Genomic DNA, 18852 nt, shown 5'->3' with positions numbered 1-18852 from the left:
TTTTATTTAGACCCCTAAGGCTAAAAAGTACTTTATCATCAACTCACTTTTTACGATTCCCGGTGTCGTGCCCGTTTTGTCGCGAAACTTCAACAGGTCATAACTTCTTCGTTATAACTCGGATTTCGGCGTTCTTTATATGTATGGAAACCTTATAACATATAATAAAACTTGGTTAAGATTATTTATTCTAAATAATCCTCTATCAAAAAGTCATTTTTGACGCTTATCGTCTCTAAATTGACTAGCTCGAATCTGCGGGCGTTACAATTATCTCCCCCTTAGGATGATTACGTCCCGGAATCATCAACAAACAGGGCTTGTATAATGATTCCATGCGTTGTCTCTTCATCCTAGGTAATAACCGTAACTTCTATGTTCCTTCGAATGAGTTTCTAACTTTTGGACTTCTTGACTGCATGCGATGCTCAATTTTGCACCCGCTCTTTATCCTATATTGGACTTTCAATCGTAACCTTCAAGTTACAAAATCGATCCTTATTGAATAATCTTACTTCTTCTTAAACAGATTTAACTTAAGAGAAGTTCTTTACTTCGATTATCATAACAGACCGATGGGTCATTTTCTAATGACCTCTCATCGTATGATGCAACACTTAGACTCAGGTCTCTTAGAGTCAAATTCCAAAATGGAATATACCTTCCTTCATGTTCTAATGTGATATAATCACATTCTTGCATGTAGCACTTCTAGCTACAAGCTTCTTACTTAATAGTGATATCGATGCTTCTATTGATCGTTTCAATTATCTTTCACTTCAATCTTCTGGCTTAAGTCGGATCCTACATCGATCTTGGTTTTCTGAACCACGTAACAAACTCATCTTAGTCGGACTCGATATGATATGACCACTAGGGTCGGAGTAACAATCATCTTTTTAGTCATTACCAAAACGATGCTGACGACATACTTGAACAAAACGGAATCAATTACTAGCTTCTTGGTAACCTTGTGACTTTCCCTGATCCAAGTGCGAGTTTTGTGCTTCTGGTAGTATAGGCCTCTACTACCTTTCACACCTACTCATACTCGTCCCAAGTATTGTCTCGCAGTTTTCCAAGTCACCATACAAGAAAATCACATAACAACTTAACACACCAGATAACAAAACGAAGGTTTTATATTATTCCTTGAAACGATTACATAGGTGTTCAAGTTCACCCTAGACTATGCCTCTAATAGGCTACACCATACGATAATATCCACACGGCTACTGCATAACTCGATCTTTGGATATGAAGTATTCATCCTTGATTCCTAGCGTTGTTTTCTGCTTCGTCGAGGATCATGTGGAATGCCCTTGGCCTTGGTGGTGTGTTTGGCCTTGCTGTCTCGTTTTTCTTTGGGCAGTCTCTAGAAATATGCCCTTCTTTGTTACATCCGTAACACACCTTCTTGTTGGACGCACACTTGCTGGCGTAATGCCCTATCTTTCCACATTTGTAGCAAGTCACTTCCTCACTACATTTACCGAAGTGTTTCTTTTTACACTTCTCGCACCACTTAGCTTCACCTCCTCCTCCTCCTTCAGACTTTGAGAATTTTCTTTATTTGTTGGACTTTGAAGATCCTTCATACTTCCTTTTCTCACCAACTTCAACTCTCTCTAGACCCTTTTTCCTAATCTGGGTCTCAACATTCCTGGCTGCCCAGATGACGAATTCAAAGTGGTTGCTTGCTTGACCATTGGACCAAAGTCCGCTGGTAATCCATGGGCAAACTTGTTGACCTTGGAGAGATCAGTTGGAACTAGGTAAGGAACAAGCTTCATTTTCTCCGTAAAACTTGCAGCATACTTTGTGACACTCATCCTTCCATTCTTCAGATTCTGGAATTCATTGTTGATCTCTAGAAGATCTTGCTCAGAGTAGTACTGCATTTTTAGTTGCACCAGGAATTCTTCCCAAGACATCTTTCTTGCTTCTCCCTTGGGCATCGTATTAGCTAGTAGCTTCCACCAGCTCAGTACTCCAGACTTTAACAGAGAAACCGCGAGAGCGGTCTTCTGTCTGTTACTACACTCGCAACTCTCAAACATTGTCTCCATCTCGGAGACCCAATCCATAACTTCCACCAGTGTTGGGCTTCCAGAAAGACACGGTGGTTTGGATGCCATGAAATCCTTGTATTTTCATCCACGTTCGTCATTTCCTCCGTCTGGGTTATTCCGTCTAACCACTGGCGGTTCAGCTTGACCAACGGTCCTGCTATAGTTCCCCTCTTCTGATTGCCCATCATTCAGCTCTGGCTATTCTACAGGCGTCGTGGGTTCATCCTTATTGTTCTCATGCAACATCTGCCTCATCTCTTCCCTTTGTTCAACTAACATAGCCCAAATCATGGCCTGTACTCCAGCCATTGTGATTGGCTCAGGTACAGCTGCTACTACAGGCACTTGCTCAATCACTTGGGGTTGAGGCTGCTGATTGCTATTTACATTGGCATTTCCGACTCCACTTCGGGTTCTTTCCATTTTGATCTATACACCAAATCAGACGTTCGGTGTTCAGTGACGAGAATTTAGATAGGAAGGCTTTATTTACGATAGATGTATAAATCTCCTTATCAATCCAAAAAGTTACATGCCAGTTCTAATATCGTAATTAAACGTTTAGAAATATGAACACATAAAATTTCCAGATCCGGTCGGCAACAGACCATAGATCCGAAAAAATAATAGCATATAAGGCATCTTTATAGCTATAACATAAAACATTTAGCACATAAAACATTTTAGGCATCTTTCCTAAAATAAACTAGTGCTCGTGTCTAAAATATAGCAAACACTAATCTCACAATCATCGCTTAGCATTCTAAGTTTAAGTCTAAAAATTTCCTACAAATTCCTAGTTCGCTTAAACTAATGCTCTGATACCAACTGTGACATCCCCATTCTCACGGCCAGAAAAGACCGGTTTTGTTTATGCTTTGTTTGAAAATCAGAGTAACCTTTTAAATAAAAGAGTTGCGGAATTTGTTCCTAAAAAAACATGATAAATACATTATCAAAGCATCTCCGAAGAAATGTATTTTTTTTCATTTTAAAACATTAGGATGTCATCGTCAATACAGAAACATAAGCATAAACAGAACTTACATTCATTAGCACTAGTGATTTACATCTCCTTAATCTCTCAGTGTAATGTAGCTTCATATCAACACCTGTGATATAAATAACTGAGTGGGTCATGTTGGGAAACCTGGTGAGTACATAGGGTTTTCAACCCACAATAATATAATTATTATGTTTAAACATCAAACAATCAACCCAATTACCCATCCCCATTATCTTCTTTACTCATAAGGATTTACCCTAAGAATCAGCTATTCCTCGTTCATTCTTTCCTAAGGATTATCCTAAGGAATTCGCACGAAGTCCATCGTCGCCACGGTTTATCAAACAGGCACTAAGTCCATAGTCACCAGGGTTTAGGCACTAAGTCCGCATAGTCGCCAGAGTTTATACAATAATCACTAAGTCCATAGTCGCCAGGGTTTAGGCACTAAGTCCATAGTCGCCATGGTTTATACAATTGACACTAAGTCCATAGTCGCCTATGTTTACTTATATTCTCTTTCATCCTTCCTCATTCATCTACCCATGTTTTACCCAACATATTCGTAGATATAAAATACATATACAATTTAAATCACTTAAAACGTGTATGAAATTGTTCATCCAACATAGATCTAAAATAAACAGATAAAATGCACACATAGCACGTAATTTATATAAAATACTTCATATCTATGTGTAAGATGAAAGTAACTATGCATTCACATTAGTAGCGTGAGTTGAGAATCTAACTAGAAACAGTCGGCGGTTCGTGATCGTTGGGCTCGGAACGCGAAACGGCCTCAACAAAAGAGAGAGAGAGAGAGAGAGAGAGAAAGGAATTGGTGTAAGAAGAGCAAGGGCTAAAATTGCTATTTATAGGGTGCCCAAGATCTGTCCACGTCGTGGATTTCATGTCCACGTCGTGGCGAATGTTTCCACGTCGTGGAATTGATGTCCACGTCGTGGAGTCTTAACACATCACTCCCGTAGACTTAGCACGTGTTTTATTGCCTCGATTAGTGTCCTTGACCAATTCCACATCGTGGACCTTACTTCCACGTCGTGGAATTGAGGCTGATTAGGGATTCTGCCACGTGTCATGCCCTTAGACTGCTACATCTTCGAAAGGTCATAACGTTTGCATACGAACTCCGTTTTTGACGTTATTTATATCCACGCGTAGGTGGAGATATACTCTACAACTTTTATTTATAACCCTAAGGCTAAAAAGTATTTATCATAAACACACTTTTTACGATTCCCGGTGTCGTTCCGGTTTTGTCGCGAAACTTCGACAGGTCATAACTTCTTCGTTATAACTCGGATTTCGGTGTTCTTTATATGTACGGAAACCTTGTGGCATATACTAAAACTTAGTTAAGATTATTTATTCTAAATAATCCTCTATCAAAAAGTCATTTTTGATGCTTATCGTCTCTAAATTGACTAGCCTGAATCTGCGGGCGTTACACTAGATGAGACCATTGAATATATATGTGATTAAATTTCGTCCTGAGATTGTAATTTCTACCAAAAATAGGCAACGAATTGGGATGTCAAATGAAGTAGATGATTTTTTTATGGAAGAAGTTATGGTGTAGGTGAGTAACTAATCTCTTAATGAGTTGCCTAACTTTGAACATCACGAAAATAAGTGAGTGACATAGGGTTGAATAGGTCAGGAGCTGGAAAAGGGCTCATAACATCAGTTATATGGGATTACAAGAAACACATATCACAAATTCTATGTCTATTGATGTGTCTATATGTTGGGATAATATGGATTTTGAATTTGAATTCGTGGACACTGTTAGCAGGTCTGGCAGTTTACTATGCATTTAGGACCAAAGCTTATTCATGAGGTCGACTCCGTTAAATCAATGTACTTTCTAGCAATCTTTGACTACTGGAAAGGGATATAATGGGGAACAATTTTTGTTAATGTTTATTGATGTGCTATTTTTATACTAAAAATATTTAGGTTTTAAATTTATAGATTATTAATCTATCATGACTTAAATCAACACGCACGCAGGCAGTGAACCTAAACGAGTATAGTATAATTGTTATAAATAAGGGTGTTAAACTCCCGGGGAACATGTATTATTTAAAAAAGATTCAATCAACTAAACGAAAAATTATTTAAATGGGTGTGGGGGGGGGGGTTGTTTAAACTTATCTTGTAAACTTAACTTTGAATTATCAAGCAAACAAAGGATTGGTTGAAAATAGTAATTAAACACTTCTATTTGATGAGTAACTAATTTAATGGTCATAAAACTAGCAACCTAAAAATCAACTTTATTAACCGAGTTGCTTAAGAATCAATTCAACGTTTAATATTTATTGTTCATAAAACTAAATTGACATTAACTTGTATCTTAACTGATTTATGAATAGTAAATGGTTAGGACTATTGATGGACCAAATCTTAAGGCTAGGTGATATAATTGTTAACTTAAATGTACATAGAATATTAGATGTTCATGTTATGTTTCGATTGATTATCATGATCACTAATAAGAAATCACTAGATCAATTCATTCACAATTTGAATATTTAAGTGATTATTTAATTAGTTAATTGCATTATCAATGTGTTAGCTTCTTATTAATCATTAGTACTAGTTAAACAGATCAAGGTGACTAGTCTTTATAAAATCTGTAATCAACTTATTAAATTCAATGCACTTCTAATAAATCAACCATAGTAAATTAGGAGGGATTCAAAATATAAGTGGAAGTACTTTAAAACTAATGTTCAAATTAAGTTCTTTGCTTTTGTTACTTTTAAATAGTCGTTAACCAAATTTAATTTAGTATAAATAGACCCCCCCCCCCCAATTTACTTTATGTTTCTAGTTTAATTAAATGGCTTTATTTTCTGAAACAAATCATACACGTTCCTAAGTGTTCGATACCATTTCTACCTTAAACTATATTACTTTACGATTAGGTATACTGCCTATTGTGTTAAGACTAGTTGAGATTAGATAGGAATTATAAATTTAAAACTAGTGCATAAAAATACACACTAAGTAATATAGTTTAAGGTGGAGACCATGTAAACGATAGATTTCGTGGAAGAAGATGGTGGCTAAGAAGGATGTTTGTATATTTGGTGGAATGTGGTAAAAAGCACGTGGATTTTGTTAAGCAGTCTATGATTACCCAAATAGCGGTGTTTCTATTGGATGTTAGTAAATGGGTAATAAAATCCATGGATATGTCCTCCATACGAGGGATGAAATGGGTTCATGGTTGAAGTAGCCCGTAAGGTTTATGGTTTGGTGGTTTTGTTTGTTGGTTGGTGGTGCGGTTTTTAATAAAGCTTGACACATCATTGTTGAGACCGGGTAAAACGAAGGTGAACGTAAGTCGTGTAATGATTGCATATTCACCTGAATGACCTCCTAGTGGGCTTGTGTGAAATTCCTGTAAGAGTTTTGATTTAAGAGATGGAGGTTAGGTATTACAAAAAATTATCCACATAGATTAAGCGATCACGAAGGATATATGACAGATTATGGTGTGGATTGTCCTGGATTTTAGACCACAAAGTTGTTCCAATGGTGTTGTTGGTGTAAAATTCTCGTATTTATGCCAACAATACTACCTTTGGTGCTGACAACGCGAAGATCATGGTTTGGTCGATCCGACTCAAGGCATCCGCCACCCGGTTATCTTTTCTTGGTTTATAGTGCAACTCGAAATCATACCCAAATAGTTTGGCTAATCATTTGTGTTATTTCGGTGTATGTATGACTTGGGTAAGCAAATATTTGAGGCTATGTTGACCTATGAAGACTCGATATTTACGTTTGAGGAGGTATTGTCGCCCTTTTTACGGGTTCGATAATGGCGTAAAGTTCTTAAACATATGTGAAGTTGTGTTGCATTCTTACGGATAGCTTTTTGCTAAAGAAATTAATGGGTCGATTGTGTTATGAGAGGATCGCACCAATAGCATATCCAGAAGCATCTATTGTTACATCAAATGGTTGTGACAAATTGGGCTTGCTGTCATGGTTGATTTGAGTTCTATGAAAGTCGTGGCTTCTTGTTTAGTCCACTAGAGTTACTTTTCCTTGTGTATATTAGCGAGTGATGAAGCTATTGAGGAGTAGTGACGAGGGAACCATCTGTAGTATCATGCGAGGCGAAGAAAACCTCTTAAGGAAGTAAATGATGTCGGTGTTTGGCCACTTTTGTATGGTTGTTAGCTTTTTGGAGTCGGATGCTACTCCTTTGGCAGAAATGATGTGGCTAAGGAAGAGGATTCTGGGTGTGGCAAAAGTGCACTTTGATAACTTGGCTTGGAAATGGTGATTGTGGAGTAATTCGAACACGTGGTTGAGATGGTAATAGCAGAGGTTCAACGTTTTTTGTAGACGGGTACATCGTAAAAAATAAGTATAACAAATTTATGTAAGACGAAACAAAAGACGTCATTCATTTCCGATTGGAATGTGGAGGAGCGTTGGTAAGGCCGAATGGCATGATTAGGAAATTAGAATGGCCATCTATGGTTCATAATGCTGTTTTATGGATATCTTGGGGTGAAACGCGTATTTGGTGGTATCCAGCTCAAAGGTCGATTTTGGAGACTATCCTAGCACCATGGAGCTCATCAAGAAGTTCGTCTATAATAGGTATGGAAAAACGAGTGCTTGTGGTTATTGCATTTAATACCGATGGTCCATGCAAAACCGCCAAGTATTGTCTTTTTTCTTACTAATAGGATGAGAGATGAGTATGGGCTTTGACTTGGTTGTATCACGCCATCTTTGAGCAGTTCTTAGATGTGGGTGGTCATGATTTGTTTCTGATGGTGAGGATACTGGTAGGTTGGTTGGGTTAGTCAGATTTTGTGGTCATGGTTTCATGGTAGCGGAACGCAATGTGGGGTATCGAAGAGATGCGTAAATTTATGGATCATGTGTGTATGTAAAGGTCGGTATGGTGGTTTGTGGTTGGTGTTGTCTGAGGGATGTTAGTTTGGTTATGATACAATAGAGTATGGAAGGAGTCTATAACATCTTTTTGCATCATAATGTGGAGTGTATTAGGTGAAATTTTAAAGAAAGTGATTCACCTATGAGAGTAAAAGATCTTGGTAATGGAGAAGTCGGATTGTAGTGGTCCTAATGTGCTAAGGACATCCATCCCAAGTACTCAATCAGCGCCTGCAATAGGTACATGGTAGAAGGGTATGAGGAATGGTTGATTTGCGAGTTTAACTTGGACTTCTGGACAAAAACCCTCATGTTTGATGAAGTAACCATCCTCTGACCGAGAAGGGTTATACTGGTGTCATGGGAAGGTTGAGGAATGATGCGACACGAGGCTGGGGGATGTTGTAGGTGTTGATGGTGTCAATAAGGATGGTGATGGGATGGTTTTGAATGTATCATGTGAGCCTGAGTGCTTTTGGGGAAGCCAAGCCATGCAGTGTAACTGGTGATAATGAGAGGAAGTATGAATCAGCTTTTATGGAACTGATGTCATGATCGATTTCTAGAAGAAGATTATCGGAGGATTCATCGTTATCTACAATAAGTAAAAAATTATGGGGGATTGCATTTGTGACAGGGGGAGTACTTTCGAGCAATGGAAACATAAGCCTTCTAATCACCATTTCTGAAGTGCATCAGGTGATAACCGTGTGATTGGTAGTGGTGTTAAGGGTTTAGTATTTGGTTGTGGTGTGTTTGGTAAAGTTGGGGTCAGCAACAAAAGGGCAGTGGGTGTGGGTTTGTTGAGTTTGGTTGTTGTAATAGTCAGTGGGGAGTAGTTGTTTTTTTGAGTGTTAGTTGCAAGGTATAGGTGGGAATAGTGGTCAGGAAATGGCTAACTTGTCTTTTATGAGCTTAACTAGACCGTAGGATTGATCTAGAGTTCGAGGATTGTGTAAGGAGATGGTCTTTTTAATTATTAATTATGTGAAAATACTTGTTAGGGTTTTTGTATATTCTATTGCAATATATAGATACTATATTGAGTGGGAGGCTCTTGTATGCTTAAACTGTTACAAAAATCTAGAAATAATGGTGTAGGAAGTCCCTTTGTAAATATATCAGCAATTTGGTGCGCAAATGGAACACGCAGAACGCGAACATGACCAATGACAACGCGTTCCCTAACAAAATGTAAATCTATTTCCACATGTTTGGTTCTTCGGTGTTGAACATAGTTAGAAGCCGTGTACATAGCACTGACATTGACACGGAAAACATCAGTGGCACTAGTTAACGGACACGAAAATTCAAGAAGGAGGTTTCGAAGCCAAGCAACTTCAAAAACAACATTTTCTACCCCATACACTCGAATTTACCACTGGATCAAGAGACAATTTGTTGACTTTTTGAAGACCGAAAGACCAGGGTTTCACCTAGATAAACACAGAACATAGAAGTAGACCGACACGTTTGAGGACAATTGGCCCAATCAACATCACTATAAGAAACCAAACGATCGACCAGAGACGGATGTATGTGAAGACCATGTGACAAAGTACTTTGAAGATACCGAAGAATATGCTTGAGTGAAAGAAAGTAGGGTTCACAAGGATCATGCATATATAGGAAAATTTATTGAACCGCATAAGAGATATCCGGACGAGTGAAAGTCAGATATTGAAGAGCACTAACAAGACAACTATACAGATTCGGGTCAACGATCAACTTTCCAATTGTGGAAAGCTTGGGGTTTGGATTCCGTAGGAGTACTATATGGGTTACAAGATGTCATATCAACACAAGAGATAATCTCTTTAGCAAACGTTGATTGGGAGAGGAAGAGACCCTGAGTAGACTGAGTAGTAGCAATGTTGACGAAGAACGAGAAAGGTCCAATGTCTATCATGGATAACTCATATGATAGACGAGCAATGACCCTTGTGATTAAGAATTGATTAGAGGCTATAAGGATGATAACATCAACATACAAAAGAAGAAATATGGTCTGTTTTCCTCTATAAAAAGTGAAAAGAGAGTTATCAAAGAAAATGCTGTGAAATCTGATGGAGGAAAATTTAGATGTAAAATCAGTGATAGCAAGCGCGAGTAACTTTCTTCAGACCATACCATAGAGAGCCTTCTGTAGATGAGAGACATGGTGCATGTATTGAGAGTTAACATACCCAAGAGGTTGTTTCATGTAAACCTCTTCACTAAGATCACCTTGGAGGAAGTCATTCTTAACATCAAGTTGTTGGATAGGCCAGTGACGAGAGATGACGATACTAAGGACAATATGAATAGTAGCATGCTTAACAACTAGACTAAAGGTATCATCAAAGTCCAAGTTGGGTTGCTAAGAGAAGCCTTGAGCAACAAGACGACATTTATAATGATCAAGGTTGCCTTTGGAGAAAAACTTGTGGCGATATATCTTCGACCACTGACGATGTTGGCATGCGGAAGTGGAGGGACGAGATCCTAAGTGTGGTTGGATTTGAGAGCTATCATTTCAGGTTCCATAACAGATTTTGAATTAGGGTCACACACAGCTTGGGATGAAGAACACGAAATAAGAGAGATATTAGAGGTAGCGGAAAGGTTTAGAATTTGACGTGACTTGAAGGACACAATTTGAGAGTGAGTCATGTGGTGACCTCGATTGGGGGAGCTGAAAAGGTAGGAAATGGAGTATAAGAGGGGGAAGGGTAGGGGAATATGAGGCCGAGCCGTCATGAGATTGGTCATGAATCTTGGTGGGTGTAGGGATAATATGTGTGTGATCATCAAAGAGCAAATGATCATAATCAGAAAGCATTGGAGCGGTTTGAAAATCAGTATACTGGAAGTGATCGTCATTGAAAACGACATGCTAAGAGATGATGAGATGTTGTGTGATAAGATCAATACAACATTGGCGTTTGTGATCAAGAGAAAGTCCAAGATACACAAGCAGAAGATCTTAGTGCTAATTTAAGTATGGCAGTGGAGGTCGTATTTAGGTAACAGATGTAACATTCACGTTTACCGCTAAGCATTAATAAGATGATGTAATAGTTAGGGTCAACAATTGTAACCTATTTGATATAATAAAGAAGAGTTATGTGAATATTATGTGTATCGTGTATATATTATTATTATAATAATAAAATACGCATCTAAATAGAATAATAATTAGGTCGAATATCCTTCAAGAAAATTAAAGTAGTTGTCACAAGGATTCCAGAGATATGAAGAACGCTTGAATCGAACTTAGAACGAAGAAGTTATGAGCATTTGAAGATTCTCAATTTGACCCGATACGGTAATGCGTGTTGTAAAAAGTAATTTTTGTTAGATTACTTTTTAGCCTTAGCGATCTAAATGAAAGTCGTAGTAGTCGTTAAACCAAGAGTGTGCATATAGAGAATGTCTAAATCTGTCTTCATTAGAGGAAGTTATGATTTTTCTATGATTTAGCGTAGCAGTATACAACTCAGAAATCTAATATTAGAACGGTCGATTTTTATCCGAAACAATTTAAACGAGAATCAAAGATCTCGTTAATAAGAGTCTGTCGATATAAAGACAGTCGAGAACGGACGTCGGACAAGAGAGTTATGAATTTTTAACGGACTTTAACAGTCTACGCATGTTAAAAATATAACTTTAAAAATAAAGTCACAAATTAGCAGACAAAGTCTAAACGAAAGTTGTAGACCTCGCCGATAGCTACGCGTGGATATAAAGAACGTCAAAAACGAAGCTCGTATGTGAAATTTTGAATTTTTAAGATTTAAAATCTACATACGTATTTGCTTTATACCCACACCACTACCTTGGGTGTAGCACTAAATTACATTGGGAGTACACACTATGCTGGACGTAACTCGAAATTACACTGGGCATACTCATTCCTAGCAGCCTATAAATAAGTTGCAAATATTCATCATTTGCTCACATCTTGCAAATCAATTTGCTCCAAGACTTCTTTCTTCTTGATTCCAAGTCCTTCTAGTCCTTAGGGGTGTTTAGCAAGGCTCTAGGCATCAAAGAGCCCGACAAATAGAAGCTCTCGAGTTGGAATTCTGCTACTATAATTCCCGACTTTTCGCTATTGTTGGGCCTATTGTGTTGCGTCGTGGGCTCGGTTGTTAGTCCAGTTTTGTCACCGGTTTGGGCATGTCCAGCTGTGTGTTTGTTTTAGGCTTTAGTATATAAGTTGCATGCATGCAATCTTATCATTAACGCTTTCATTATTATTTTATCAAGTGTACTGTAAACCCTAGCGCACCTCTACACTGGAAGTTCTTAATCGAGCTCTGCTGAGGTGTGACTACATTTTAATCATTCGACATACAGATTGATTCATTGTGGGTTCCAGTATTTATTGTTCTTGCTTATTTACCTGTTAAAGATCTATCGATCTAAAAGTTCATAACTCTTCAATTGGTATCAGAGCAGGAGACTGTGTAATCTATACGCATCTCTTCTGTCGAAGAAGGTTTCAGGGTTTTCCGCTTATATTGATCTCTGTTAGAAGCCGTCATCTTGTTGTTGACGTAGTTCTTGGATATCGATTTTACCCTAACTTTGTTTACAAGTCTGATCTTGAACAGGTTTTTCGCAAATATCATCATGTCACACGACGATTCCAACACAAACCCTATCAATATCTCCAACAACATTGGATCCACAACTAGGATTCCCATTCTATATACTCAGGATTACGAAGTATGGACGCATCACTTTGAAGATTATGTGATCGGCTCTGAAGACAATGGGTATTTAATCTGGGAAGCTATCACTGTAGGTCCGTTCGCTCACACTGGCACAAACCAAATAATAAAGACTCAAAAGGTGTACAACCAACTTATGGTTGATGCTAATGATGTTCCTCAAGATGAAAAGGAAACGTTTGTATGCAATATTAAAGCGCTAAGAATGATCAGATTTTCCCTACAGTCTGACACCTTTCGGTTGGTTAGCTCATGCACGACAGCGAAAGAGGTTTGGGACAGGTTGAAAGAGCTGTATTCTACCGATGAGGATCTTGAGCATTCGATCCAGACTCTATTGCTTTCAGAGTTTGGAGGCTTCAAGCAGAAACCTGAAGAGAAGCTTATCCAAGCCTTTGATTGTTTTAATCATCTTCTTAGCAAAATGATAAAGCATGGCATAGAGAGGAAAGTTATTAAGCAGAAGGTCACATTCATGAATGACCTAAGATCCAAATGGATGGCTGTAGTGTCTACTGTAAAGGCCCATGAACAATTCAAGGCTTACTCTTTGGCGAAGCTAGTGGGGATACTGAAGTCACATGAAGGTGCAGTGACTAAAGAAACGAATGTGGTTTCTAGCATGGGTTATTTGGCCCTAATTTCTAAAGGAAAGAATGTAGTTGAAGAAGAAGAAGATTTAGATCTCTCTAAATTTGATCTGACCAATGAAAAATATGCTTTGATGGTTTCAAACCCAAAGAAGTTCATTCGCAGAAGATTTCCCACGCATAAGAACCGAAACTGGCAAGGAAGCTACAGTTCAGAAAAGGCAAAGGAGGAACTGAAGATCAGTCCCCAGCAAGAAGAGATGAAGAAGGAGAGCAAGATGTCAAATGACGCAGGATTTAATTGTCACTTTTTTGGAGGCAAAAACCACTTTGCCAAGGACTGTATGTTGAGGAAGATGACAGAGATGAATGAGAGTGAAGACGATGAAGCATAGTACCTGCGAAAGCTAGAAGAGATTAAGAAGAAGAAAGCTGCTGCAAATAACACTATGAATGTTCTTATTGTGCAGGAAAATGTTTCAGATGATGAATTTGGTGGTGTTGAAGTCTAGTCTACTGACTCAGAGGATGAAGAAGTGAGAAAGCCTACACATGGCAGAGCTTTCGTGGCGAAAGAAGATGAATATGTTGCTGAAGGAAAGTGTTTGATGGTGACAGCTGGAGTGTCACAGATGAGAGGTTACACCACTGATGGGGGTGAAGATGAAGCGAAGGAACAAGAAGACATGTGCTTCGCTGCCAAGCCTGTTGGTGAGCAGATCAATGAGTGCGACCAGTTGATAAAGAAGGTACAATCTATTCTCGAATCATTAAAAATCCATGTCACAAACTATGAAAAAGAATTGAACGGATTAAAATCTAAATTTTCTAGTTTAAGTGGTAGTTTAACCCAAAATCGCCTCACAAATTCTAACCTAACTGATCAACTCAGCAGGGTGTCTTTGAAGAGTGAGGACAGGCGAATGTGGATTGAGCAAAAGGAGAAAGAGTTAATTAGAATTAAGGATGAGACACTTTATTTGCAAAGAGATAATTTGAAGCTTTTAAAACAGAGAAATGTTTTTTGTTTAATTGCTAAACGTTTATATTCCAATATCACTCAATTGCATCTGGATTGTGAAATAGGCAGGAAAATTCACAGTATGATTCTTCCTTTCCTTGAATTAAAGGAGGACGTAATTGATGCTGATGTTTATGATTGTGAAGTTGTAGTCTCGTCTGATGAAGTTTCTCCTGGCTATAAAATTGGTCTTGACAAAATTGAATCTTTTATCCAGTCCAAAGACCACAAAGACATGCTTAAGAACTTATTGGACGAAAATGATAAATTGAAAATTAAAACCGAAACTATGCAGAAATTTGATTCGTTGAATGCCAAGTTGAGTTCAGAAACAAAAATTAATGCTGAAAATACTTCTGAATTTGATGAGGATGATGATATTAGTGAAATATCTGTAGAAGATGAGGTAGACTGTTCTGAATTTGTCAAGAGCAAACCCGAACCCACCAAAAATCTCATTTCTGAAAACTCGGTTGAATTCGCTCGTTTGTCCCAAAATAAGTCCAAAGTTATGAAAGAAAAGGCTGTGGTGTATCAGAAGGTCCAAACCACGCCAAATCAAGTTTATGCAGTGATCGGTGTTACACAGAAGCAAACAGCCGAACTCACAGCATTAGTGAACGAAGATAATGCTGAAGGATGTGATGAATTTTTCTGGTCGGCACCAATAGACAATGCTGATGAAACGGTCGATCTATCTGAGAGAACATCATGGAGGGTTAAAGGCAGATATGTGGCAGAACAACTCAACAAGCCTACACATTTTGATAAGCCAACAACCAGTGGTTTCCAAGTGAATCAGTTAAGGTGACAAGCGAAACTTCCTCGTTAAAGAGCGAAACTCATGATAAAAGATCGAAACCTAAGGCCAACATCCATAAAACTCCCAAACAGGTGTCTGAAAAGAAACATCAACGTAACAGGAGATACAAGAAAAATCTCACTAAAAGGAAATAGTTTTGGCAGTCCCAAAACCCAAATTACGTTCGATCAGACAAGAGTTCAACCGCTAAGGATAAAGGAGTGTTAAAGAATCAAGCTAATTCTTGTACTCAATGCTATTCATGTAGCCAAGGAAACCGAAATGGAAGTTTCGGTCCCCAAAATAGAAGCGAAAGAAACCGAAAGAGTGGTTTTGGCTCTCAACTCAACAACCGAAAGGGCAGTTTCGGTTCCTCATCCACAAGCAAAAGGACCCGAAAGCAAGGTTTCGCTTCTAAAACACATTCCTCTAACTCAAAGCACAATCCTAAAGAAGATGTGAGGGGAAAGGGGAAGATCATTTCTGGATATGAAAAGAAGATGAATACTAACCTAAGGAAACAAAACCAAAAGTTAGAAAACAATAAAGAACCAATTCCTAGACCTAAGGTTGAAGCATCAAAAGATAATAAAATCATAGTTTTTACAATCAAAAGAAAAGATGAAACAACCCTAATAAAACGAACTTACTTAGTTGATTCTTCTATTGTTATATCATGTTTTGTAAAAGGCTCACCTGGACCCAAGAAACTTTGGGTTCCTAAATCTGCTTGATTTTTGCAGGTTATGCGTGACGAGTAGTTCGACGACGAATGGTACATTGATAGTGGCTGCTCACGTCACATTACCGGGAGAAAGGAAGAGCTTCGGGAGTTTCGAGCTATTAAGGATGGTGGATGTGTCAAATATGGCAACAACTCATTTGGCACAATAAAAGGCTATGGAATGATCACAAATGGCGAATTCTCGATCAAAAAAGTAGCATACGTAGAGGGCTTACAACACAATCTCATCAGTGTTTCACAACTGGTGGTGGGAATTGGACTGAAGGTTTCGTTCGATGATGAAGGGTCTGAAATATTAGAGAAGAAGACCAAATCAGTTCTATTAAAATCCAAAAGAAAAGGCGAAATGTACCCACTGAATCTCAATCCCATTCGAGGGAAGCCAGCTGTGTGTCTGCTAACGAAAGCACACTCAGACGAAAGTTGGTTATGGCACCGAAGGCTCTCGCACCTCAACTTCAAAGACATCAACAAGCTAGTTCTTGATGATCATGTGCGAGGACTTCCAATACTCAAGTTTGATAAAGAACATATGTGTGCTGCATGTGAAATGGGAAAGCAAAGCAGGAAAAGTCATCCAACACGTGTCAACACGAAGATCATCGGACCACTTGAGCTTCTGCCTATCGATTTATGTAGACCTTCGACTATTGAAAGCATTGGTGGTAACAAATATATACTAGTAATAGTAGATGACTTTTCTCGTTTCACCTGGGTATTTTTTCTTAAACAAAAATCAGAGGCTACACCAAAGCTCAAGGTTTTTATCAAACAAATAGAGCTTCAACTGAGAAAGCTGGTAAGAAATATTCGAAGTAACAATGGGCTGGAGTTCAAAAACAATGAATTTGAAGACTTTCTTGCTGAAAAGGGAGTATCTTACAACTTTTCTGCTCCCTACACTCCACAACAAAATGGTGTCGCTGAAAGGCGAAACCGCTCGTTGTGTGAAGCAGCCCGAACCATGCTCAGTTTCGCCTCATTGCCTTTATATTTCTGGGCTGATGCTATTGATGCTGCCTGCTACACACAGAATAGATCTCTTCTTAACAAGCGTTTTTCTATTACTCCAAATGAGATCTTGAACAATCGTAAGCCAAATGTCAAGTTCTTCCATGTGTTCGGTTCTAGATGCTTTATTTTCAATTCAAAGGAGCACCGAAACAAGTTTGATGTCAAAGCTGACGAAGGGATTTTTCTTGGCTACTCCTTAAACTCCAAGGCATATAGGGTTCTGAACAAACATTCCAAGAAAATTGAAGAAACCTATTATGTCACCTTCGATGACAACTACGTCAAAAGGCTTCAAACAACCGAAGGTTCAATGGAGGAAATTTTTCCAACGTCTGGTCAAGTTACTGTTTCCATTTCGAATTTGTTTGAGCAATATATGTCATTGTTCGATGAACCAGAGAAAGCCACTCACTCTGAAGCAAAGGCTGTTGACAATAAGATTGATTCCTTGAAGCAAATCATTGATGATGCAGCGAAAGATATGGAAAAAGAACAACCGGGAACTATCGAACAGCCTAGTCCAAGCGAACCTCCAAAAGAAAATTCTACATTTAAGGGGGAGGGTTCATCTTCATCCGATAACCCTGAATTATCATTCCAGGGGGATAACCCATCAACTACCATATCAACCGAACGTCCTGTTGAGGGGGAAAATTCGATGCCTGAAGGCGAAACTGTCTCATCATTTAAGGGGGAGAATGTAAATACAAATGATGATGATACTCAGTCATAATTCGAAGAAGAAGTAAATGCTGAGTTGGATCCCTCCTATGATCCAAATTACCTACCTCTCACCAAATGGACAAAAGATCATCCAAAAACCCAAATCATTGGTGATTCGTCAAAAAGAGTTCTTACTCGTTCTCAACTGAAAGCGAAGCAAACTGCATTATTCTCTCAAGTGGAATTTTGCATGTTTAATTCGTTTGTCTCCAAAATTGAACCGAAGACCGTCAAGACTGCACTCGATCACTCTGATTGGGTACAGGCAATGCAAGACGAACTCAACGAGTTTGAGCGAAACAAGGTATGGATACTGATTCCTACACCAAAGGATGTATCTGTAGTTGGACTGAAATGGGTATTTCGAAACAAAATGGAAAAAGAAGGGAATGTAATTCATAACAAAGCAAGGTTGGTTGTGAAGGGATATTGTCAAGAAGAAGGGATAGACTACGAAGAGACCTTCGCTCCAGTAGCTAGGTTAGAATCAGTAAGAATCTTTCTGGCCTATGCTGCTCACAAGAACTTTGAAGTATATCAAATGGACGTCAAGTGTGCATTTCTAAATGGAGAATTAGAAGAAACAGTGTATGTAGAGCAACCACCAGGTTTTGTGAATGAGAAGTATCCAGATCACTGCTACATTCTGGACAAGGCGGTTTATGGTCTGAAGCAAGCACCAAGAGCATGGTATGAAACATTAACTCGATTTCTAAAAATGTCAAAGTTTAAACAAGGTTCGGTTGACCCAACCTTCTTTCGTAAGAAAGAGGGTGACCACCTTATGATTGTTCAAATTTATGTCGATGATATTGTCTTCGGCTCCACAAATCCTGGCTTAACAACATAATTCAGGAAGTTGATGGAGACTAAGTTTGAAATGAGCTCAATGGGTCCAATTAACTTTTTCCTTGGCTTAAATATTAGACAGGGACCCGAAGGTATTTTTATTAATCAAGAGGCTTACGAGAAGACCTTGCTTGCCAAGTTTGGAATGATGGGAGACTCAAAAGTGAAGGTTCCTACGGCGTTTGGCACGAAGTTAACAACCTCTCTGGACAAACCGGCTGCTGACATGACCCTCTATCGTCAAATGATAGGGTCCTTGATGTATCGAACAGCAAGTCGACCAGACATAATGTTTTCTGTTTGTTATTGTGCCCGGTTTCAAGCTAATCCACGCGAACATCACCTGTTGGCTG

Source organism: Lactuca virosa, chromosome 3 (genome assembly GCF_052849685.1).
Source record: "Lactuca virosa cultivar CGN04683 chromosome 3, Lactuca_virosa_CGN04683_v6, whole genome shotgun sequence".
NCBI classification, from domain to species: Eukaryota; Viridiplantae; Streptophyta; class Magnoliopsida; order Asterales; family Asteraceae; genus Lactuca; species Lactuca virosa.
The sequence above is the reverse complement of the archived record's forward strand: the minus strand, read 5'-3'. Positions refer to the sequence as shown.